The 26,952-nt window shown below is 40.4% G+C and overlaps 1 protein-coding gene across 4 annotated transcripts in view; it reads left to right on the top strand.

Moving 5' to 3' along the window:
* Positions 1-26,952, top strand: part of TBC1D5 (TBC1 domain family member 5) — a 354,766-nt gene that overhangs the window by 258,377 nt on the left and 69,437 nt on the right. The window lies entirely within an intron of this gene.

The raw sequence follows: 26,952 nt of genomic DNA, 5'->3' as shown, positions 1-26,952 counted from the left end.
GTCATCAGCATATTGATGGCACCCCACTCCAAACCCCCGGATGACCTCTCCCAGCGGTTTCATGTAGATGTTAAATAGCATGGGGGACAGAATTGAGCCCTGTGGCACCCCACACCTCAAGGGCCAGGGTGTAGAACAGGCATCCCCCAGCACCACCATCTGGGACCGATCCTCCAAGTAGGAGCAGAACCACTGCAAAACAGTGCCTCCAACTCCCAACTTGGCCAATCAGCCCAGAAGGATACCATGGTTGATGGTATCGAACGCCGCTGAGACGCACTCCCCCTGTCCAGTCCCCAGCGTAGGTCATCCACCAAGGCGACCAAGGCAGTTTCTGTCCCAAAGCCCAGCCTGAAACCAGATTGAAAAGGATCCAGATAATCCGCTTCATCCAAGACCCTCTGGAGTTGGGACACCACCACCCGCTCAATTACCTTGCCCAGAAATGGGATGTTGGAGACTGGCCGATAGTTATCTAACACAGTGGAATACAGGGAGGGCTTCTTCAGGAGGGGGTGAACCACTGCCTGTTTCAAAGCAAGTGGTAACGTCCCCTCCATCAAGGAAGAGTTGACCACCCTCCCTGTCCACTCAGCCAGTTCACCCCGGGCAGCTCTTATCAGCCAAACCGGGCAAGAGTCAAGCAGGCAGGCAGATGGCCTCACACTCCAAAGGAGTCTGTCCACATCCTCAGGTTGTACAAGCTGAAAAGAATCCCACAACACTGGACAAGCAGTCGCCAAGGGGACGTATATTCTCCTTTTAGTTGTAAAGTTTAGGCTTGATTAGAACAAAATGGAAAGTCATCATAGTGCTGATTGATGGGGAGCTAGAGTTCTAAAGAAATTGTGTTCTTTTTGGTCAAATTGAATCAGTAGTCTTTGACATTAGGAGCACCTTATGTAAAAATAACATTTTTTTGTGCACAATAACAAACAAGGTATTTAATACTGGAATATTACTGGTCAGAAACTGAAAGGAATTGGGGGAAATCTAAGAGTGGGGCCTTCCTCCAGCCCATTATTTAAAAAAATATTCTAAAATTAATCCCACAATGCACATAATATTACAGACAGAAAGCCGTCTATCACTGCTTCACTTGCATGTCAGTTATAGCTATGGCTTCCCTGATTGGCTAGTGCAGTGGAAGCCAGAAACAGGCTGATTAGCCACTAACCAATTGAAGAGAATACTGCCTATACACATTATTTTGCATCTTGAGATTTACAGGTGCTAAGTATTTAGTTTTGTTTTAAATGAAACCTGGGAATCTGGAGCAATTAATGGTCCAAATGAACATCAGGTGGCTGATTTAGAATCTGGATAAAATCTGGCCAGAAAGCCATCCTTGTCCAAGGAAAAGGCAGACAGTCACAGGGAAGATAGTTGGAAATCTCTGTTTAAAAAAAACTGTATTTGCTAATTAACAAGAGAACATTTCTTATAAGAAAGCTGATGTCAAGGTGTGCTGTGCAAGTCTCTGGAAAGCAAGGGCTGTTTGGTTTGATTTCAGACTGAAAAGATGGAAAGCATTAATGGCAAAATTAAATACCTGTGTCAGAACTGGTGAAGGGAAGCAACTTTTTATAACATTTGGAAATTATTAATTATTGGCAAAATAAGGTTCATGCTTCAACAGATGTAACATGTTTCACTTATTTTAAATAAGGAAACAGTAGTTTGATGTCTTGTCCTTGTTCTTGTATAAAATTATTTTTTAATTCAGTCAAATGCATTTTTTAAAGTGTTCATTATGAGTTGCATTCTGTTTATTTAAAATGTTTATATCTCACCACTCCTCCCATAAAAAATTGAATGCCCAAGGTGGCTAATAACAAAGATTAAAATACAAAGTGATGACTAACTAAAATTAGCATCATGATTGTCTCAGCACTGGTAGTCCTCTTAGAATCTTTTTGCTCGCTGTCCTTTCCCTATTGTTTTTGTTACACTTAAGGGCAGCTGCATCTGTGTAACTTCAAGAAATCTTAATAAACAAGGTTCTGTTGTAGCTCTAAGTATGCAGACACCAATATTGCAAGAAGACACTTTTGTAAGAAAAGGGAAAGTGTGGTATAATGTAAATGCATATTAAATATTTTTTTACTATCCTGGTGAACAAAATAGGGAAGTAACAAATGCAATTAAATCCATTTATATTTTTAAAAAGCAATTAATATTGCTCTTTCTCTTAACCGCAAGTGGTTCATTTTACACACAGTGCTTTTTCTTAATGAATTTTTTTAGTAACGTTCCTGCCTACTTAGTGGCTTTTTCAAGTGATGATTGCAGAACTCTCATCTGAGCTGTGTAGAGAGAGACTTTAGTACTGTAATTTTTTACAGGATGAATTTGAACTTAGGCCATGATACCACCATGGATCTTCCACCTGAAACTCTGCCCACAATTCTGACAATCACTTTGAAAACTCATCCAGTTATATTGCTTCCAGGCAGTTTCCTAGGTAACAACCATACAGTTTGAGGAACGGGCACTATACACATCAGAAGAAACAAAAACAAATGGCAGTATTCCCAGTCTTCCACTAGATTCTAATTGTAAATTGTAACTGAACGTTGTTTTAAAATCATGTATTTAATGCACTGTAAAATATGGCATAGGTATTTATGACATAGCCAATCCATTTGATGCAAGCATGGGCTTTTCATTTCTTTCTCTTTCCTGAATGTGATAGTTCAAATCTCTGTCCTTTTCCTCTCCATGCATAGCACAGTGTTCAAAATGATATGTGTACAGACGTGCTCCCTTACCCATGGGAGTTCCGTTCTGGAACACCCCCCGCCCACCCACCCACAGATAACTGAGTCTGCGAATACAGGCAAACACCCATCCTGCAGTCCCAGGGGGCCGCACTCTCCTCCAGAGGGGCTTCTGATCTCAGCAGAGTCAGGGAACTTAAGTCCCCAGCCTCTGCCAATCTCAGACTGAGCTCTGAGGCAAAAAAAAAAAACACACAGCTTTCAGTTTCATGGAGAAACCAGAAGTGACTTTTTAATGCCTTATAAGGAGGCCCATCACTGCAGAAGAGTGAACAAAAGATTGACCTGACAACTGATGAGGTGGGAATTTCCCTGTCAAACAGAGGTGAAAACCAACAAGCGGAGTTAAGCACACCTGATGTTGTGTAGGGAGATACTTGCAGGAACCACTGCACCTGAGACTTCTATTTGGTCAAACTGAAGGGAGAGTGGAAAGCTAGAAAGGATGTGAGACTAATTGGAAGAGCCCTGGGACAGAATGTTTAGGAACAACTAGGAATGTACCATGACCATGAGCAGAGGAGAGACTGTTCTGGAATTACTGAATCTGAATGTTATGACCCAGTGAGGCTAGGAACCCAGAGAGTAGTGCTCAGATCTTTTCGTAGGAGGTTTGATGGGTTTTTATGTCACACGATTGTGTTGTTTTGTATCGACAATAGATACATTGGCATGAATGTTATTAATCTAGTCAATAAATCTATGGCATTTTGAGTTTATTTTATTTGATTCTCCACTTAACTTTAATATAATACCCTTCACCTACGAGTCCTATCTTATTGCTCTTCAGTCATACTCTTCTCTTGTTGTAGGTTGGACACCAGGGCGCACCATCACACACTCTTTATAGCATGTTACAGGATAGTCCGATTGTCTCCTCCTGTATGAACCCCCTCCCGTGACAGTGTGTCATTCATTCATATTGGGTTCTGTTACAAATAATATGAAGTTTATGCCTATTAGTGACTGTGGCATAATGCCCCTCACAAGTGTAACATGCTTCCTGGTAGAGCAATAGAAAACATTGACTTTTCATAAAGACCCAGTGGTGTCGCAAGGAGAGTGCAGGGGGTGCGGGTCGCACCAGGTGACGTGCACGGGGGGTGGTGGCGCACACTGGGGGACGCACATGCTAAAATTGTGGTGGTCAGGAGTAACTCCATATATTATATACAGTTGGAAGCGGAATTTCGAGCGGAATGCAATGAAAAAAAAAACCAGAGTGAAATACCTCCTTTCCATCAAAAGTTATGGCCAAAAAACTGGAGAACAAAAAATGCATGGATCCCTATGGAAAGTGAAAGTGAGCCATATTGCACGTTTACTCATGAGTAGTCGAACTTGCCTTAGTCTGTCCGAAAGGGCAGGCTGAGAAGAATCCATTGACACCAGAATGGTCCTGATCCAATGAATGCAGCCCCCAAAAACACTTGAGAAGGAAGTCCCTGCCTCCAAGCAGATGAATGTATTGAGCCCTATGGAAAGCGAAACTAAGCCTCACGGTCAAGTTTACTCGCGAGTAAGCAAACATGCCTTGGCTGGTGTGAAAGATCAGGTGAAGGAGAGTGCAAGGCTACCAGAATGGTCCTGATCTGATGGAACTGGAGCTCAACAAGTGCTCCAGAAGGCAGCCTCCCCCACCACCACTAAAAAGGATCAAAACAGGCTTCAGCTAATAAGCTGAACCTTTTTGAGACTTGCAAAGCCTGACAGTGATCTGGTTTAAACAGAAGTTCTTAAATTGAACTGGGTACTGGGGAGGGCTGAAAACCTTACTGATTTTGGAGGAGGAATGTTATTGTAGGCAGGCTACAGAGGAAATTCATTTGGTGGAACAGGGCTGGCTTCTGCTTATTTAATTATTTGTTTTACTTTAATTTATACTTATTTATTTTAATTTGCCTGATGATGTCACTTCCACCATGACACCACTTCTTTGTGGGTCTTGAACAAATTGTCATTCTAAAAAGTGGGTCCCAGTGCTAAAAGTTTGAGAACTGCTGCATTAAGGTGCTAGTAAGTTGACACCCTGGGGGGGGTGATGCCACTAGTGACCAGAATCACTAAAATCATAATTTGGAAGAATAATACCATCATGTTGTATATCAATCAATGCGTAATTTCATGCAAAATGTGTTTTATCTTTGTTCTATCAAAAGGTACAGCCAAAAAACCAGTGGGGGCAGAGTGATGGTACATCACCATGCCCACCACCTGGGGTATTGCCCCGCCCACTGCATGGGGGGTGACGCGCTGGCATCCCGCACCATGTGACACGAACCCTAGTGACACCACTGTAAAGACCCATTTAGAAATTATTGCTTGGAAATAATTAACCACACAAGTGCATAGCAAACATAAAAAGCAAAACCTTTACCCCTTTGAGACTTCATCCCTCAAAGCCCCCTTTGCAGAATGTTGTCCTTCAGAACTACTGGGGAAAGTAAACTCATTAAGGCATCAAATAGTTTGCAGGTGAAATTGGGGCCAGTTCATCCAAGAAGTGGATGATGCAGCTCACATTGACCAAGGGGAAGCAGTAGATTTGGAATATCCTTCACCCTGATCTGCCAGCACTTCCCTCCAGCCCATTGCAGATGGTACCACATTATTCTGCTTCCTTAGCATGCTCGTTCCTCACCAGGTTATTTTCAAAATACAAAAAAGTGATTGACTTCCTGGTTTATTTAAAGGGGCAGGATGAGAAACGAAGAAGGTGAGTGAATAGGGAAGCAGATCGTGCCTGCCTATACCTGAAGAGACCATGTGGGCAGCAGCTATCCACTCATTCCTTCCTTGTGTGGTCCCTTTAAATAAAACAGGAAGACTTGAACTTCCTGTTTTTGGAAAAGAATCATGCAAGGAAAGGAGCAAACTGAGGGGAGAAAGAGCTTTTTGGTAGGGAGGTTATTTTCACATGCACTTCGGGGGTGGTGGCAGCAGTAGTTCAGAACAGTAGGGTGCCAGATTTCTTCCCTGGGAAGAATTTTGCTTTTTCGCTGCTTCATATCTCCTGTGCATAAGACTAGATGAAGTAAAACAAGCTACCATATTTCCCTTAAAATATTGTTTATTTTTCTGTTTGTTTCACTGTCTACAAAGACAACACTGTCAAAAACAATTATTTTGAACAGAATGGCTTGTGACAACCATCAAAATAGGTTGACCCTCTCAGTAATCTCTCTTTTTTCTCCCTGTATTTTTCGAGTACAGTACTACTTCTGAAAAGAAAGAAGTCACAAATCGCTATCAAACTTTAAATGAAATCCTAAGCCTCACAAAATGTGTTTCTTTGTTTTGCAGCATGCTGATGTACTGAATATAACAGTGTAATCCAATGTGCACCTATTCAGAAGTAGGTCACATTTAGTAAAATGGGACTTGCACAGTAAGTCTGTGTAGGACTGCAGCCTCAGACTATCCTCAATGTCTTGTAATTTGTCATTGAGAAATATAAAGCATTTTAATTTTTTAGAAAATTGTTGTGATCCAAAATATCTATGTACCTGCAAGGAAGAAAACAGCACACAAAACAGGACTTTTATCAGCTGTTTCAGTGCCATTGCAGTTGCCATAGTGGGCAAGCTGTACATAAGTTTTTAAGAGTAACTTGTCCTATTGGAGTGACATGTACTGCAGTAATTAAGAAACCATTCTCTCTCAGAATGCATGAACACCTCCTTTGGATCAAGTTTAAGTATTCAAACACAGCTGACATTTATACATCCAGTTTGCTCACAGGCTTCTGGCTAAATATACTGTGCCGGGCGTAAGTTACGTTTTACTACACGGATAAACCCCAATGCTCATACATTGCAAAGGCCAACAGGTTTTCTTTCTTTCCCACTGCTTAATTATCACTACAAACCAACCACAGGGCAGTGTTGTGAAGGGAAAGGGGAGATTAGAGGCCATACATTTTGGCTTGAAAAATGCAGCCCACTTGGAAGAGTAAGGGGTGTATTTTTATTTATTTATTTTTGTGTCTGTTTCCCAACTCATGAATAATACATGGACAGCCAGTTATCACATGACTGAGAAGCAGCCAGTTGGACTCTGGCAATGCAGGACTGAAATCCACACACAGTTAGACTGGTCTCTCTCTCTCTCTCTCTCTCTCTCTCTCTCTCTCTTTTATGTGTACATCAGGAATGATATATTGGATTTTATATTCACTGAATTCATTCATGTGTCTTAAATTCTCAGATCTCCAGATTTTTTATTTTTAAGGAGGGGACACTAGATAGCAGAGTAGCAAAAAAAAAGAAAAGAAAAACATTTAGTCAAACTGGTTTTTGTGAGTTTTCCTGTTTCTCCCCCCCTTTCTATTTTCTCCAGTTGTAAAAATTACAGTGATTACACATCATAAAGCCTATCTGTAATAAAACGCATCAGCTGGCCAAGGTTTTCATCGCTCACTCAATAATCCATTAATACAGCAATGCTGCCCAGGCATCTTTATAATACCAACTCGGAGGTAATTTTAATCAGCTAGACCAGCTGGTATTTAACAGCAGCTGCTGGAGACACCACAAATATACTCAATAGCTGACATCTTTATTTGCAGTTTTTCAAGGGGAGAAGAGATCCCCCTACGGTTACTTAGATTAAGGTTTTAAAAAAAAAAAGTATTGGGTATATGAAGGTTACCTGCCTGAGTGCAAGAAGGGTTAATATGAAAAATGCAAATGGTACAGGTTACTTTTAGATGAAGGTGTTTTGTTTTGTTTTGTTTGTTTTTTTACAAGAAAGGTTTTTAAAAAAGGAAAACAAGGCTTTGTTGAAGGTTGCAAGCCCTCATCTGTTACTTGTACATTAACAACAGATTTCAGGAGGAGCATACTGTACACAGCAGAGTCTCATCTTTCTCAGTTCCTGACGCTTTTCTGGCGTCATAATGTAAGCACGCAATAAATTGTGTTTGAGCTAGTGAAAAAGTATTTCCATTTAATGTGTGTTGCCCTTTTGACTATCATACGCTACTTCTTTTTTCAGTCTTATTTCCTGTCTTGGTGTGTGCAAAGGCTACCTGTAAACATATTTGTGCTGTTTATTAATTTTTTTAACACATCTTCCGTTTAAGTCTGGATATAAATTTCACATTGTGCACTCTGCAGCTATAAACACTGAACACAATTTCACATTGGTACATGTGAGGTGTGTGTGTGAACAAGCAGAGGCAACATGAAGTTAACAGTCGCAAACACATAAATAAAAATGTAATTATACTTGGGGGAGCTTGGCTTACAAAGCTCACAAATCCATAATGTAGCTTGGTAATTAAGGCCTGATTTGTTTGCTAAATTCTGCAATGCCTGACCTAACTTGTAGCTTTTCTCTTCATACAAAACTTGAGTTTTCTTATTGACTCCTCTTTGCAAAAAAGACCTGTTTAAGTCAAGCAGAAAGTGCTTTCCTAGTGTCAGGTACAGAGACTGCATTTGTATATAAGGAAAATAGTATGATTTGCTGGGTGGGGAGAAAGCAAGGCATGTAAGCAAAATGAGGTCTTAGAAGTATGCCAGGTAGAACTATACATTATTAGTACCAGTATACCAAGTACTGGTACTGATAATGTTGTTCATGGGCATATCTGATAATAGGGACCCATTTCATGACTTTCAATATTTCATGAAGTGATAATTTCTCAAATTATACTCCAAAAGCCAAACCGTAAATGGATAGAGATGATCAATATTTGTGTTCGAACTAGTAAATGCATAGGTATTCTCATGAATCAACAGCAGCTAGTCTTTCCATCAACAAGCAAAGAGTGAATGTCTGGAAGTGATACACTTAATATTAAATCTAGTGTCAGAACGGGCTACCAAGTCTTTGTGACCAAGACTGCCGTTTGAGTAAAAAACCACAAAAATTACTTAGCAAACATCTTTTTTGTTATTTGCAGTGATAGGCTGTTTGAGTTTGTATAGAGTGTTTGACAACAGACAGTTTGATATATTGCGAGGCACAGCAGTAGGTTGGACTTGAGTGGTATTAGCGCTCAGTGTTTTGATTAATGGTAATTGTTGTGTTGAAAAGGCATGTTTTATGTACAACTCATAGTTCTGGAAAACAGAAGTCAACTTACAAGATCTGTAATTACTATTCTGAGTTAGCATTAAATAAGAGCATGGAGAACATACAGACAAGGCACAGTAGGGTGTTTTCTATGTGTTTGTGGTTGTAATTGTATTGCATTTTTTTACAGTGCCTAAAGCCAGAAAAATTTTCATGTTGCTATCTTTTTATCCATCAGGGTGAACATATGTATTTTGAAATTCAAGTATAGCTAGACTGCTGTAGAAGGGTGACATTTTACCTTGAATCAACAAGTAAACATCAAACTTGAGAATTCTAAGATAATAACAAGCAGGAAAAAATACTCCATTTTAAATGGAGGGTGGGTACTCTGGGGGGGAAAAAGCTTCCCTTCATCACATTAGTAAAGTTTACAAACTGCTTTTTCATGATTCATTTTATTAAAAAAAAATTTTTTTAATCATTTCATTTTTCTCTTTATTGTTTATATTAAATATCAAAATGTGTGCTTTTTTGTTGTTAAAAAGGATGCAGTTATTGCTTTAGATGTAAGCAACACCCACTTATTAGGAGATAAATCTATTAGTGCTAACTACTACCCTTTCTCAGCACAGTGATGCTGCAGTCTTCTACATAGTTTGACTGCATAATCCCACTGAAATAAATGAAGATTAAGCAATCTAGAGCAGTGGTTCTCACTCCTTTAGCAACGGGACCCACTTTTTTAGACTGAGAATCTGTCAGGACCCACCAGAAGTGATGTCATGATTGGAAGTGACATCATCAAGCAGGAAAATTTTTAACAATCCTAGGCTGCAATTCTACCCACACTTACCCAGTAGTAAGTCCCATTTACTGTCATTGTTAAAAGCATCTTCTTAGTAGCCTGTTAAAAGTACAGATCTGTGACATCTCCCCAAATGCAGTCACATACCTTGGTAGCATTAAGTCTAATATATTAAAAATAAAATATTGAGATGAATGGTGACCCACCTGAAATTGGCTCACAACTCACCTAGTGGGTCTCAACCCACAGTGTGAGAAACACGGATCTAGAGGAATGCAGGATTCTAGCCAGTCTCTTGACTCTTGAAACTTGGTTGGTATTTTCAATCATGTAGACCAGTGGTTCTCAATGTTTTTTCACTTGTGTACCCCTTGGCAGCCCATTTCCATAAATTGTACCCTTCATATTAGCAAAATGTTTGTAATTAATATAGTTGATCTTATTTCAAATTTAGAAGTTTTCAGCTACTGATCCATATCTGATAATACACAAATTGGTGATCAGAAACTAGCAGTTTCTGGGGCTTTCACAGCCAACCAGCTGCCTTCCTTCCTCCCTTGCCAGCTCTGCAAGGCATTCTGATACAGTTCTGCCTTTTTCTGCCATTAGTCAATTCTTTTTTCAAGTACTCCTAAAAGTCCTGGCAAGTACCCTGGGGGTACAGGTACCCCAGGCTGGGAACCACTGATGTAGACCGAATTAAATAGTAATTTATAATTTAGCTTTCTTTTTGAGTAGTACATTTTATGAGCACTTTGTGACACTCTGACAATTTCAAAAATGTACATTGTATATAGAAACTCACCTTTGCCAGATCTGCAACTGAGGGGAAAATCCTGTGCTTGTCTATTCAAAAGTGAATCCCATTCTCTACAGTGGGGCTTACTCTCAGGAAATTTTGCATAGGATTGAACCCTAAGGGCACAATCCTAAGCAGGCCTACTCAGAAATAAGTCCTATTTTGTTCAATGGGACCTGCTTCCAGAAAAATGAGGTTAGGATTGCAGCCTTAGTTTCACAAACACCTAAAGTTATATTCTACAATACACTGTTGAATAAGAAATGAGAGCTAGTACTTTTCTGTATCAGATTTTCTTGGACCTTCAATCTGAATTGTTCCCCAGACTTTTATTTGCTAAAAAGCAGTGATATCAAAATTACAAAAAGCTAACTAGATTTCTAATTGTGGTGCTAATGTTTGTAGCTTGCAATGAGACATCTAAAAGAAAAAAAAAAATTAGTCTGTGTTGATAGCAGCAGGGTACAAGTCTCGTTATCAGAGCTTGCCTAAAAATATTAGCACACAATTCATGTATAGTTTTTATATAAACTATGCTCTATTATATATTTGTGTGGAAAATAAAATCTGTTAGGCATGAAATTGTAGTGTTACAAAACAATTATTTCAAAGAGTAAATGATCTCATTTCAGACTGAAACTAGCTTGGAACACTGTGGTGGATGTCAGGTGGTTTATTTCTCAGCAAAGTACAAATTAATAAATAAATCTTTAATATGCCCCTAAATCTTCAATCTGAAAATAAATCTTTAACACACCCTTACCCCCACCCCCCAGTTTCATTGCAGTTAGCAACCATGTGTCATTGTGGCACCTTTTATTGAAAGGAACTTTATTTAAGTAGCATAAACTTGTTGGATGGGCTTCAATTAAATGATGATTTGTTAATGCAAATGTGCACCGAATGACTGGTAGTACATCTGTCTCTTCATCCATAGACCATTACTGAGGAGCATTAGCACATGATTGTAAAAAACTGGAAATCATTATATGCAGGTAGTCATTTTCAATCAATTCTGACCTTATGTCTCAGATGAAATTAAAAAAACCAAAGTAATGTAAATTATATTTAATTTGTAGTTGGGGGGAAGAAGGAGAATCTTGGAATATCTGTGATTCAAGCTGTTATATGATGTGAGGTGACTGCAATTTGGATATGACTGTCATTGGTATCTCCAATGGGAACCATTAATCCTCCGTTACTCCTCCCACTTGCTCTTCCAACCCAAACAGTAATGTTTTGGTTTATGTTAGCAAAAAATATTGTCCCTTTTGTTTTAACATGCAAAAATCTTTTAACCTGAATGAGAGTGCAGGGTGAGGGCCGGATAATTGTGACCAGCATTAGTTCGTTAAGCAGGCAGTGACAATTAATACAAAAAAAAAAAAATCATACAATTAGCTTCAGTTCCATAAGTATCTAATGAGCCATTTGTCGGTCTTTTGGTGAAATAAACTACTCTATCTTAATTCTCCACTCTTGCAGCAAATAAATAGAAATTATGAAACACCCGGGCACCAATAAAATATAATTTATTTCATAGGGCATGACAGAACTCTTTACATCTCTAAAATGAACATGTTATTTACAAACGACTTGTGATACTAATATATAAAAAAGGATTTCAGCGCTAACTGCTTTCGTTAGGCAGTAGATATTTTTTCCTGATTTGTTTAATCATTTAAATGTGTAATTACTCCTAAAGGCATGCGAGCTAAAATGACTATTCCTGACGTGATTAACTCATAAAGTCACAATGAACCTCACAAGAGAACCCGGGAAATGCCAGGGATCAGCATTCTGCAGCTGAAGGCATTAAGAAATTTCTGGAAAGGACAAAGTAATTATTTTCATTATGGAGTATTTCTTAGCTTGCTATTTCTTTCTGTCCTCTTTAGCCTTGTCAACATGAAATTCATAAGCCTAATAGGAAGGAGAGGAAGCAGTTCATTTCCTCAGAGTCAGGTGCCAAGAAGAAATGCAAGAAGAAGCCTCAGTGGCTCTACAACAGTGTTTTCAGCCTTTTTTGTGCCACAATCTAGATGCAGAGTCAGGCATGGTTAGTACTTGGGTGGGAGACCGCCGGGGAATACCGGGTGCTGTAGGCTTATGCCATAGTCTTTCAAGACTGAAGGTTGCCAACCAACCAATCTAGACAGACAGACTGGGGGCCAACTGCTGATCCCACACCCCTCCTTTGTACCCCATCCACCCACCCCTGTCCCTTCATCACCTGCCTCCTGCCCGCCTTGTTTCCCTCTATCTTGTGTGTCTTCACAACAAAGTTATTTGTTATTTATGTTATGTTATTCAGAGCCATTTCATTTTACGCATTTGTGCATTTCCATTTTAGCCAGTTCTATGGTTACTGGAGCTAGGCGGTTTGACTTCGTTGAACGGCTGCTCCAGCAACTGCAGTGGCTGCCTATTTGTTTCCAGTCCCAAATCAAGGTGCTGTATTGACCTTTCAAGCCCTTCAGGGTTTGACTCCAGGTTATTTGACAGACTGCCTTCCCCCATATATTCTGGCCCACTCTCCTTCAAGTGCCACTTCTGCCCCAAGTTAGAGGGATGGTGATGTGGAAGCAAACCTTTTCTGTAGTGGTGCCACAACTATGGAATAACCTTCCAGGGGAATAAAGAACAACCCCTCCCCATGTTTTTGCAGTGAGGGCTCAAAACATGTCTGTTTCTGGTGGTTTTGTCTGGCTCTACACACAGTAATGCCATGGGGGTACCAAATAGTTACCCCCCAATGGCTCTACTGTGTGTGCATGCGCCCGCGTGTGTGTTTAATATTACTTATTGTTGTTATTCATTGTACATTTATTGTGGAACTTTATAAGCCTCTGTGAGCATGTAATTTTTTCAAATAATAATATGCATTTCTCATTTCCCTTGTCTTTGTCATAGGAAGGTTACTTCCTACCTGTGCAAAATGAAATCACATTCTCTAGTCTTTGGAGTTGGCAGACACAGTTGCTGTCATCTGGTTCTAGTAGCTACCTCTTATGGTTAGAGCAGGGTGGTCCAATTTTTAATTCCAAGGGGGCTGCAAGACCCAGGGGTCCCCCCAAGTGTGCAGATGCAGAAGTAATTGGCAGTGCTGTGATGACATCACATTACTTCTGGGTTCTGATCTCCTGAGGACAGTCACAGGAGGAAGCAGCAGGAGAATCAAGAAGAGGAGGAGGAAGAGGAGAGGGTGGGTGCAGCAGAGCTTTTTGATCTCCCTGCTGCACTGTTCCAGCCTCTTCTTCTCCAAAGGTAAAGCCAGAACAACAACACAGCAAGATATTGAAAAACTGCTGAAGCAGGAGGTGGTGTTGGGTGCCGCGGGGCTTTTCGAGGACCACCAAAAAAGGGCTTGCAGGCTGCATGTGGCCACTCTGGGTTAGATCATGGTTGCAGGGCATAAAAGATAGGACCTTTCAGTGGTAGCCCCACTGCTTTGGAGTTCCCTTCCCAAAAACAGTCCATACAGCTCCCACACTTCCCATGTTTAAGAAGAAGGTAAATACATTTTTATTTGGTAAATCTTCCTGACTATAATTGATTATTGATTTTAATATTGTTTTAGTATTTCTAAACATAGCATTAATTATCTTTCATTTTTTTATTCAGTCTTTTTTTTTTTTTTGGTAAAATTTAAAACAAACAACCAAACAATAATGCCACAAAGGCAACTATCCCCAGGCTTTCAACAAAGAATGTTTCCTCTGAGTTTTATACAGTTCTGAACACTGTACATTACCCTATGCCGTATTGGTAATCATGATTTGACCCCTGCTAATTGGGTAAGAGGCACTTTTTCAAGTGGGTGCTCCTTTTTTTTAAGCAAGGGGAGAGTAACTGGCCCACATCACCCCAGCACTGTCTGTTCTAGTGGCTGCTGGTATTCATTTGCATTTTTTTAGATTGTGAGCCCTTTTGGGACATGGAGCCATTTAGTTATTTGATTTTTCTCTGTAAACCGCTTTGTGAACTTTTAGTTGAATAGCGGTATATAAATACTGTTAATAATAATAATAACAACCTGAAGCATCTTTGGACTTTATCACTGGACCACAAATGAGGGCCATCCAAGACCATCTCAGAGGTTGCAACATTTTCAGTATTTAATTATAGAACAGCTGCTGGACACCACCAGTAGGAATACAATGGATGTACCTATTTTCCAGCATCTCAAAGAAATACTTAACTTAGGCTGCAGTCCTAACCCCTTATGGCAATGCAGCTCTGAGGTAAGGGAACAAACATTCCCTTACTTTGAGGAGGCCTCCATGAGTAACACCCAACTGCAGGATGCAGCACATGTCCCATTGGCACCGCTATGCCAGTGCTGGAAAGCACTTACATAAGGGGTTAGGATTGTGCGCTTAGCCAAGTAGCTAGTATGTTGTCAACTGATCACCTGGGTATGAAAGAATCCATGGAAAACAATTGTAAATAGATTGCACCATTCCTACTTTATTTTTCCTGAAATACAAATCCCATTTCTCCTATTACTTCAGGACTGATATCGGTTATGACTGACAGTTCCTGTTTACCTAGATATTAAACCAGCATTTGAAATTGGTTTCAGATCTTTGTAAGCATTGTTAGTGCAATATAGTGTCATAGTATACTACAAGGCTAGTGTAGTATAGAGGCTATGAGCCCAATCGTTTCCCCCCACCCGGTTCAGCTATGCCAAATAGGAGTGTGCTGTATTCAGCAGATGTGTATATGTGTGTGCATGTATGTAGAAGAAAACTTTGGAGGGACAAGAAAATTTAAATCCCCTTATCCCTCCATAATCTCCCTGCTCCACAATGGGTCTCCTCGGACCTGTGCCAGCTGCTGGAACAAGTCCAAGGAAAGAAAAGGGATGGGGAGACTTGCAAAAGAGGGCATAGGATTTGGCACACACCATTGCTGCCATATCCAACCCCTTCTGCAGCTTCCCTACTCCATTCCTCCCCCTTCCTAGCCCATTTGCCCCCTTCCTGCCCCCACTGCTGCCTTACCTGCTCCAGAGGACACAGTAAGGTCCTGCAACATCCAGGGAGCACTGCAGCCATTTTGCAGCAGCAGAAGTCTCTTCTGCTGTCACAAGCCATTCCATAGTACATCTCAGTCCTGTATAGGATTTGGCTGTAAGAGACTGAACTATGAATCAGAGAATTCCTACTTTTCATCTCTCCTCTGCCATGAAATCACTAGGTAGCCTTAGACAAGTCACTTTTTCTCAGCCTCAGCTCCTCAACTACAATATGAGGATAATACTTATCTTCTAGAGTAGTTATAGAGTTTACATCAAGATAATACATGTGAAGCACTTTGCACACTCAAAAAGCACTGTAGTGATATCATGATGTTTGATTTTACACAAGGGCCAACATAATAGTTTTGAGGTGGAGGAAATTTGCAAATGAGAAAAGAGTCAGGAAACAAATGTTCCTGTGGCCTGTTCCTGATAGTTTAAATATGATTAACTAATCAGCATTATGCAAACACCAGGTCTAAAAATAGCATCTTGCAGTGCAGCCCACTTAAGCAATTTGTGATGTGGAAAGGGACTGTGTTAAAATTGTTAATCAGAAACCTTGTCAGATACAGATCTATCCAAGAGACTCTTCCAGAGTCCCCTTTTTCTGCCTGCTAGGGTCAGAATTCAGAATAACAGCCCAATCCTAACCAACGTTCCCGCACTGATGGACATAAAGGAACAAACATTCCCCTACCTTGAGGAGGCCTCCATGACTCCCCCTCTCCCCCACACAAGCTGTAGTGTGCACCCTGTTATCACAGCTGCATCAGTGCTGGAAAGTTAGTTTGGCTTGGGCTGTAATTATATCGGTGGCTATCCAGCATCTCCAATTTATTATATGGCTAACCATGTGCCAAAACACAACATACTCTGTACTCTTCTGTTCTTGTTGCTCCAGAAGAAGTGAACAATGAAGGTCCACCATTCATGTTGTTATAATTTTATTTTATACTACCTAAGAACTATGTAGTTGAGGAACAATTAATAGTAGTAGTAGTAACATTTCAACATGAAAAGGCAAAGCTGTTTCATCAGGATCTGAAGAATGCAATGAGTCCTGCTTCTGAGTAGACATGCATAGAATTGCACTATTTATTATATTTTAAAACATTGTTATCCTACCTTTCCCACAGTATGAAGCCTATTTCTTATTCAGCATGCACAGTTCACTGCTTTTGTCCTAGTGATAGGCTTGCTCGAGGTAAAATGATTTCAATTCCAAAAAAGTGAAAATAAATCTTTCCCCCACTCTGTTCTAATATTGCCATCTTAAAAGTTACATTACAAGAGACACTATCCATGTTGTAAACCACCTTAGGATGCAATCCTAACCAACTTTCCTGCACTGGCCTAGCTTTGATGCAGCCCCAAAATAAGGTAACAAACATGCCCTTACCTTGAGTAGGCCCCCTTGACTGCCTCCCCACTGTAGAATGCAGTGCACGCCGCATTAGCACAGCTACGTCAGTCCTGGAAAGTTGGTTAGGATTGCGCCCTTGATACTATAAATTAAAGTTTAGTCAGAGTTACAAATGTTACCCTTTTCCCCCTTTCCCAGACTTTATCTAAAGGTGTCCTAAACTCAAAAGAACCAAGAATGAAATATTCAGTCATGATACTGGTAATGTATACTATATTAAGAAAATGGTTTAGATCTAAGAATCAGAAGGAGAATAGTTGCTGGCAAAGTTCCACAAATGCTAGGACAAGACTTTGTGTAGCACTACAGTACCCAAGTTCTGTAGCAGTTCTTATGCTGCCACTTGCACAAGAAATTCAACAAGCTCTGGTGAAAGCACATCTTTGGATTTAATTTCACCTTTCTCATCATGCTAACATATGTTATAAAAAGAAAAGACATCTATCTTCTGCATATGGAAGAGCAAAGATGTATCGATAAATATAAGCTATTATTCTATTTCTAATATTCCCACCTCCATGCCTAAGGAGATTGAAACCAAAATGGGACCACCTACAAAGAAGGGGGGGGGTTCTTGCTTGTTATTGTGCAGTGACCTGGCACTTCAAAGAGGTGCAAGTCAGGCAAGCACGGTGTGGTGCTTAGCAGAGGAGAGATCAGGAAGCAGAAGGCACTGGAAAAGCTTCTTCCCTGCTACAAGGACAACTGTGAGGCATGTTGCACACCTCTGTATACCAGCCATCTCTGAGATGTTGGCACTCACAGATGTGGTACTTGCAAAAGGAAGGTTGAATAGCCCTAAAATAGCAAGTTCAACTTTCTTGGTTTTCTTCAGAATTATTATTTTCTTCTTGCCCTTTGAAATATGCACCAAGGAAACAATGTCAGTACGGACTGAAGTAAAAGCTGGAGGGCAAGCATTGTAATCACTCCAAAATGGTCAATTCGAATCTTATTTATTACTGCTTTATCAGGAACTGTATGCTGTGTATCTGTATGTAAGAAGGCAGGCTAGCATGAGGAGCACTTTCTGCCAACTTTTCAATCTTTACCAACTTTTCATTCTCTGACTAGTATTGATTAGTTTCCAGGTATCTATTAATCATATTTGAACATATTTTTTAATGTTTACAAGGCCACCCTCATTATCCACTAGGGTTCTGTTCCAGGACTTCCTGTGGAAAAGGAAACCCGTGGATAATGGAATCCATGGGTTTTGGGGGCCCTGTAATCATCTGGAGATGAGGATTAGACCCTGGTGGGTCCAACCCACAGGTTCACAGAGCTATGGATACAGAAATCTACAGGTACCGAACGCATGGATAACAAAGACCTATCTGTACTTACAAAATTAACAGCCCAATGCTATGTGTGCCACATGATGGAGGCACGCCTCCTGAGCTGACACTGATTGCCATAAAGCCTCAATGCCTCGGAAGGCTTACCTCCTTTGTTCCCTTAACCAGAAGAGACCTCCTGGACTTCCTTCGCACCGTAGGATGCAGCATTTTGTCATCATTTTATCACTGCTGCATTGGTGGAGGGGTGATAGGTCTGGGCTGTAAGGCTTCAATCTGTTTCTACTTATGTGGGAGATGTTCATTGCAGGTTACAAGTCATAGAAGGTATGTGCAAGCTCTTGGTTTTAGAGACAGGCTTCCTCTGATTGCTGGATGCAGGGAAGGGCACCAGGATCTGGGTTGTCTGTTGTCTTGTGTGCTCCCTCTGGCATTTGGTGGGCCACTGTGAGATACAGGAAGCTGGACTAGATGGGCCTTTGGCCTGATCCAGCAGGGCTCTTATGTTCTTAAGTTTCATTGAAATCAGTGAGACTTCTGAATAGACATGCCTAAGATTGCACTGTAAAAGAACTTGCAGTCAATCCTTTGACTGAAATTGAGGTAAGTGTTCTGAAATTCTGATTTAGAAGTTACAAAATATCGGACAATAAGACTCCGGTGATTATGGGTCCATAATCATTTTATTAACAAAATGTATAAACCATTTTTTTCAAAATGAATTGCTCTGAGGGGTATATAGAGTATAAATAATGCAACCTTGTTTGTTTAAGATATATTAAGCTTCTTTCCTATTTCTGAAACATTAGGAAAGGAGCATATACTCAAAAATAAAATCAATAGTTCAACAGTTTTAATGTCAGGTGCAACAAAATTAGCTATAGCAGTAACAGCCCAATCCTGTCCCCCTTCCCCTGCTGATGCAGTGATGCCAAAATGCTGCTGCTGCATCCTGGGGGGGGGGTAGTTGTGGAGGTCTTCTCTAGGTAAGCAAACATTCATTTCGTTATCCAGGGGTAAGCCTCTGCTGCAATGAGTGGTTTATTCAGACCTACACTAGCAAATTCGCTAGCACAGGTCCATGTGGACCCACGTTGTGAGATCAGGTCCAGGAAAGAGGCTAGGATTCAATGGCCGCTGCTCTCATCAAATCAGTCTCTTTCACAGACCTGAACCTCTCCCCTTGCCCCATTGTCATTCCTCTCCCACCCCGTTCCTCCTTCCCCACCATCTTATCTTTGGCAAGTGGCCAGCTTTTCACTGGCAGGTCTTGGGAAGCCTCCAACTTTCCCACTGGTGCTCTTGCAGTGCACTATTCTGCACCCTGCTGGAGTGGTTTTTACAACTGGCACTTGCTGTCAGTGGAATACATATTTCACTGGCTGCTGGCCCAGGTACGATTGGGCCATAAAACAGCAGTTAAAACAGCACAATTGTTCTTCATAACAACAACAAAAAAAAGTTCACAAAGCGATTTACATAGCAGAAGAAATTAGGAAGATTCCATATCCCAAAGGGGCTTTAAAAACCTTAAAAAACACATACCAGCAAAGAATCACTATGAAGATGATATGCTGAGATGAATAGGGTCCATAGTTCTCTCCTTGCTAAGAATAACTGAGACACAACTTTAGAAGATGCATCTCTGTCCAGTTAGCAGGCCTAAAAGGTCTGGGAGGAAAAAAATTTACTAAGATATTATTGCATACCAATACTGCAGCTGTGTATTGCTGAACCACAGAATGGGGTCATGTTGTCTCATTGAGATCTCCCACTTCCTTACATATTGTGTCAGTTCACTTGGTCAAACAAACTATGATTTGTTCTGTAAAAAATGCAAACCAAGTCAATCCACTCCCCTTCCTCCTCAGGTCTTTTGTAGGGCCGTGACATTTAAATATTGGCTTACTAAACCTTGTCTCATGGAAAATTAGAAACTGTGGTTTAACTCTGGCTTACAAACCAAAATGTGAAACCAAGTTTGAAATGTGTTTCACACTTTGATTTCACATCCTGATTTGTAAACCAGTGTCATGCCAGAGTCATGGGTAGACAAACCAGAATTTCCAGTGGCACTCGGGGTAAGGAATAAAGGGGAGGTAAGGAATAAAAGGTTTGGCTCACATTCCTGCTTGATAAACTGTGGTTTATTAGATTTCTGAATCAGACTTTTGGGTGGGGCAGTATCTACCTTCCCACTTTTTATTGCACTTCTCCAGCCTTGCTTTTTTCTCCTCCACTTTGAAAACCTGTTCACATGATGCTTCTAAAGTTGGAGCCCAATCCTACCCAATTTCCCCCCGTTGGTACAACTGCACCGAAAAGGAGCACACTGCATTCTGCCTGGGGAGGGTTCGGGGAATAATTTCCCCTTACCCCTCCGTAAGTCTCCAGCCCCATAATGGGTCTCCTTGAACCTGTGTCAGCTGACAAAAGTCTGAGGAAAGAAAAGGGGCAGGGAGACTGTGAAAAGATGGGATAGGACCCGGCATGTACCATCGCTCCTGATCTTCCCCCTTCCTGCCCACCCTAGCATCCAGGATAGGATTGAGCTGACAGTGTGCCAGTACACAGATCACATGGGGCTCTAGTACACTATTTCTCACTGTGGGTCAGGACCCAGTATATGGGTCACAACCCAATTTCAGGTGAGCCCCCATTCATTTCAGTATTTTATTTTTAGTGTATTAGACTTGATGCCAACATGGCATGTGACTGCATTTGGGGAGATCTGTAATTTAATAGGCTACAATGTATATGCTTTTAACAATGATAGTCAGTGGGGCTTACTCCTGCGTAAGTGTGGATAAGACTGCAGCCTAGGATTGTTAAAAAATTTTCCTACTTGATGATGTCACTACAGGCCATGATATCACGTCTGGTGTGTCCTGACAGATTATCATTCTAAATGTGGGTCCCGGGCTAAAATGTTTGAGAACCGCTGCTCTAGTAGGTCAGTAGCCAATCTGTCTGAATCTTTCAGTGTTATTGTAGGGTAAGTGCCTGCATGGCTGCCCCAAAGAGAGTTGATGGGTGTACCAGTATGCATTCTTGAATATAGACAGTGAGAGAAAATGCATTGTTACACTGCTGTCTTGCATAGAAATGTCAGGTAAAACACACTTGCCAGATTGTATTGGTCACAGATTGCCGTGGCAGTGGCCCAGAGTCCCAGGGCTTGTAGGTATACATTTCACGTGTACCATAATGCATGCCACACAGTTGTATAAAATCATAATGGGACGTTTCATCATGTCTAAATAATGAAAGGTGCATATTGTTTGAATTACTAACCGTTTGAAACATTCAGTGCGAGTCACTTGACACTAATTTTCCTGGTCAAATCATTTTTTGAAAGAAGTCTGCCTTGATAAGCAATTTAGTAAGTACCTTTGCAGAAAGAGTCTGGCTTGATGGGTCGTCGCATAAGCTACTTGACATTTGTCCCCAGTCAGACCGGATGCCACATGAAAAATTTACTCTGGTGAAGGGCTCCCAGGAATAAACAGTTCTCTAGTGTTGCTCACAAGGGAATCGGCAAGGTGAGCGGAACTTCAACTTGTCACGGATGCACTGTTCTGACAAACATAAGTAGATGCTAATGGCTAAATCGTGACAGAATAAAGTCCCACAACCATATGGCTAATTGCCACAACAATATCTTCAGTGTTATTAATCAAGTTTTCATAGTGTGCCATGATAATTGGAATAATTAGAAGCAGCATAGGCTTTGCTTGCCTCTGTGCTACTACCCACACACTGCAAGCAGGATGTGGAAGTACCGCAATTTCTGTACTGCATTATTTAGTGCATCTTTTCTAGCAAATACGGTAGTTAATTAATGAATTAGCTGTTCATCATCTTGAGCCTCCTATTACCATCAGGGTTTCTATAGAAATATGTAGGTAACTAAAGGGGACTTTCCTTTTCTTCTTGAAGATGCTAAATCCTAAGTATGCCGCTCCAATCTTGGCTTGTTGTAGACAATATGTGTTAGAAAAGTTAGAAATACTTATTCCTTGCAAATTAGTTTGTAAAACCTGTTTTTATGCAAATCAGAATTAAAAGTACTTTGTAGTGCAATCATTCTTTGCCATTTTACAACTGAAATAGAAACAGTTGCACGTGCACCAAATTCCACAGTTAAATTTGACAAACTGCAGCACCGTTGGTGAGTTCGTGTGGCTACAAATACAAAATGTTGTTTTTCAGTTCTTTAATTTTTTGCTAGAGAAATTTAAAAATCTTTACGCAGAATCTATTTTTAGAGATCCCAAATGCATCATATCAAGAAGGTTTTGTACTACGACATCTCAAGAACTGCAAAATTATACTCTACCTCTGAACTAAGGATGTAAATAAAGCAGCAATTTACAACTTTTGCATAGCTGAGTAGCTAAATCATTGTCTTGTGCATTTCTAACTGGACTCATTGTTTACCGGGCTCTTTTTGGACCTGAGCTTGCAATGAGCAAACACCAGTGTTTCCTGGGTACATGCATAAACAATTAGTCAACTGGTCGGTATAACTGGAAGATTGATGATAATGACTGTCTTCATGAATGTATGAAGGCATTTAGCCAAACTAATGGATTGAAATGGACTGCTGTCTATGGCCTTTGAAGGGCGGCTTAATTTAGTTTTAGAGTTTACAATAGGCTTAAGATGAAATATTGCAATGGCATAAATCTTTCTTATTTCTGCTTTTTGAAAAGTTAGCTTTTCCTTGATTGGGAACTTGTGGAATAATATCTTTTGAAATGTTCTGCCAGTTCAATTCATCATGAATTGGTCTGAGCTATGAAAGTTACAATCTAGTTTTCTATGAAGGTGGTCAAGTGTTCATTTATAAAGGTATATTTGAAATTAAAATTAGGGCTTCACTAAAATTAGCTGTTTTGAACTAAAAAATAAACTGCTTGCAGAGAATTTTTTTCTTCTGAGGACTCCCAAGAATCATGTGTAAACTCACTTAAAGGCCCATCAAGTTTGTGTGTGGTGGTAAGAATAATGGGATGATGCCCACCCTTTCTTCCAGCTCTATTCACTGCCTTGGACCATTCCCCAAATGCAGGAAGTGATGTGATGCTTTATGCTTGCTCAACTGCTATAGCAGCAGAAAACCTTGGTAGAAGAGAAGACAGGATGGTTGAACTGAAGCAGGCAAAGTTAGGGGAAAGGGCCAGGAACATAGCTCATAGACCTATGAGGCCTCTGTCAGTGGTGGGATCATCTGGTGACAAAAGTGCCAAACATGTTGGGGGCACGGTTCCGAAGTGCCATATTTTTCCCCACAGCACTGAACAGAAATAATTCCTTCAAAAAATCCTGTGTCTAGCTTTAGTTCTGTCTTGATTCATGCTTCATGGACATGTCTGAATGTGACCGGTGGGATAGTGTCTCAGAATACTAGAAAATGAGAGATGGGCATAATTAAAACAAATCAATTCTGTATTAAAATTGTCACTTCCTATTCCTTATCAAATTGAGATTATTTCTCCTATCACTGTTAAATCTGACATGGAGTATCTCTTTGGTGAAGAGTACAAGTGGTTAACATTTCAAAGAAATCAGATGAAGGACAACTGAACAATTTAAATATTGGAGACAGAAGGACATGGTCCCCTACCCCCCTCCCGATCTTTCCCTCCATTTTCATTGTGAATGGGAAAATAAGTTTAAACTTACCTACCTGCCAGTGTTAATGTTTCCAAAAAATGTCAGTGTGCCACCAAGCTGTGCTTTCATTTCACTTTTGAAATGTGAAATGGCAATACTTACAAAGCAATACTATTTTCTATCCCCACATTGTTCAGTGGGAAAAGTGGAAATTGCGTCTCTGTCACACAATGCTGAGGAAGTTACCCCTTATCGTTCCAGCTCCTGGAGCCTCCCTGCCCATTTCTACCTCTAGTGCTTTTTTGTTTTCTTTATAACCCTAATTAATAAAAGTAATAGGAGCCTGCCTGTCTCTGTCACGCTGCTTGCTTTCATTGCTTCCAGACTGAGCTGTGTTGGCTCCACATGTTCAATACAGCCAGAGTTTGGGGGCTTTCTCCTCACATCTTTGAGTGCACTCGGTCCAGAAATGATGAAACAGAGACTGCAGAGTGCTGGCAGAATGCTATGTTCCCATAGCAAGGTCCTCTTCCCAGATCTTGGCTCAGGCAGGGTCAGCTTATTAAGAAGACATTTTGGAAATGGGCAAGGGAAAAGGTAGGATTTGTCCCTCTTCTGGTGGGGATCCTCTCTGCTGAATATTTGTCCCCTTCCCATTGTGTATGTTGACAATAATGGCAGCCAGCACTTTTTTAAAAGCCCCATGATGGGAGAACGACAGGGAGAGAAATCAAGATGGTTGACAAAAAAGGTTCATCAACTGTAGAGGGGATAGTGACCTTACAGATGTCATTTTGAGGGTGGACTAGACAGGAGATAAACTTCTTCAGTGAGAAAGGAGAGGACAATTGCTTTAAATCCTCTACAGCAGTGGTCTTTAACCTTTTTCATGTTGCAGCCCCAATAAACAAACAACTGAAATATGAGACTGGGACTCCACCACCAATCCCACCCCCTTCTTAAAATTGCTATTATAGCTTAAAAATTAAAGATGTTTGGCATCAGCAGTATGGAGAAATGAACCTATTTGGTATGGTATGAACTGGTTCCATCAAATCCAGGACCATCAGTTTGTTCCTTGAAACTCTTGAAGACTACAGGTGGAATATGTACACAAATAGCATTAATGACCTCTTTAGGCATTCTGTAAGCTTAAAGTATCCACACCTACAGAACGCTGTGAATTATACCTGGCAAATTCCACCCTCCTCCTCTCCCCATGAAAAGTATTTGTCTGCAGTGAGAAATGCTCTCTGCAGGAAATGTGGGTAGCAGAACTAGGAGTGCACCAGCAATGGGAGATGGACTATTTTGACATCATCACTGTTCTGTAAGCATGGAGAATCTCAACATTTTCAGAAGTCCAAAAAAGGATGCCTAGTCGATATTCTCAAAATCAGTTTATAGCTTCTGCAGATGACGTGTCCTGAAAGATTACTTGATCATTAAATTCTGGGAAACTGCATGTAAACATTTGTGCTTTTCATAGAGTTGTGTCCTGCATGCTGGTCTCACCATTCTGAGTCAGTTAAAATGTCATTTGTTAATGAAATCTTCATTATGCGCAGACTGGATAGAAATTTCTACACCAATAGACAAATCCAGGAGCTCTAAGATTGCAACCACCACCACCACCACCACCACCTACCCCCCTGCCGCAAAAAAAACCAAAAACCTACTTGGAGACTAAAAGTTCTGTATGAGACAGACCGATGTCTCATGTAGTCCAGTATTGTCTACGCTTACTGGAATCCAACTCTCCAGTGACTCAGGAAGAAACATTTTCTAGGAATGCTTACAAAAAATGATTACCTGTAAAAAAATAAATAAAAGAATGTATTTTTTCAGTCCCTCTTGTATTTGGAAGTTTCCACAGCATTAGTTTCATTCTGTTGCAGGTCATTATTAAACTGGTGTCTGTGAGTAGTAGTTATGGATTGTTTGGGGATTATAGTTTAATTACATAGAAATCAATTGTAGAACATAGGGTTATACATTTCAGCAAAGCGATTGTCGTACCTTTTATATTGTTTATTACTGTTTTAAAAATTCCCTTCTGTATTTTTGGTTGGTCGCAATTGCTGTGTCGGTGTGGTAAAATACGAATTATTGTGTTACTGAACGCGATAAAAGGGTACACTGTTGTGAGTATTGCCGTCTGCAGGTGTAGCAGATGCGAAGCCAAAATTAAGAGGACAGGGCTATAATTAAACTATAGACAGCCATCTGAAAAGAAAGGGGCTTCTCTTGTCCAATGGTATCATTAAGTGAAACTTAGATTATCTCTAAATATTTGAAAGAGCAATAAAAGTGTGTTAATTAGTAAGAAAACACTCCAACTTAGAACTTAATTCCTTAAAACATCCCTATTTTTACGAAGGCAAGGCTTGCCGAAGTCAAGCCATATGGTAACATAGTTCAGAGACAATAGGGTCCTGGGTTTATGAATGCTACAAAGAGACTGCTGCTGAAAAAGAACAGATAGCAGTTAGTATATATCCATTTGCAATTGTGTGAATTGCGTACACCCATTGAGACTGAGAGGTTCAGATCATTAATGGGAGCATAATGGTTACTAAAGCAGTCCAGTCCTTCAGCTCTCTGCATCTGTGAAATAGAATACCTCTAGGGAGTAAGACTTAATATTCCCTAGAGAGAATCTAAAAGCAGGGGAGGTGGGGAAGGAAAGAACTGACTTTGAACACTGAGTGGAATAAACCTACATCTATAAACGATTAACACTGCATAATGAAGTGGTAAAGAAGAAAGGGAGATTTCTGATAAAAAGACTAATAACAAATCCCATTATGCTATGGTGTATTTTTTTCCCCTTAAAGTGTATTAGTCTTATTTATCTACTGAATCGCAGTAGGTAGTCGTGAGCGAAATCAAACGTTTTGAGTACTGCTGTGTTCTGGCTTCTAACAGTTTGTGAAACGTGGAAGTTAGGTGGGTTTAAGGGTGGGAGCAACTGCTACGTAAAGTGTTAGACTTCCTGCAGAGTCAGTGTTTGTAACACGGGAAGATAATAGTTTCCTGTAGGCTAGTCACTGAGGGGTGATTTTCCACGACTGGGTAAAACACCTTGCACAGAATGTTGTCAAAATTAATTGTGCAAGAGTAGCTTTGCTCTGTTTGTGTTTTCCCCCCACCTTTTCTGTTGGAACACCTCTGC

This window comes from Tiliqua scincoides, chromosome 5 (genome assembly GCF_035046505.1).
Source record: "Tiliqua scincoides isolate rTilSci1 chromosome 5, rTilSci1.hap2, whole genome shotgun sequence".
Lineage (NCBI taxonomy): Eukaryota > Metazoa > Chordata > Lepidosauria > Squamata > Scincidae > Tiliqua > Tiliqua scincoides.
This window is presented reverse-complemented; position numbering and strand designations above follow the sequence as displayed.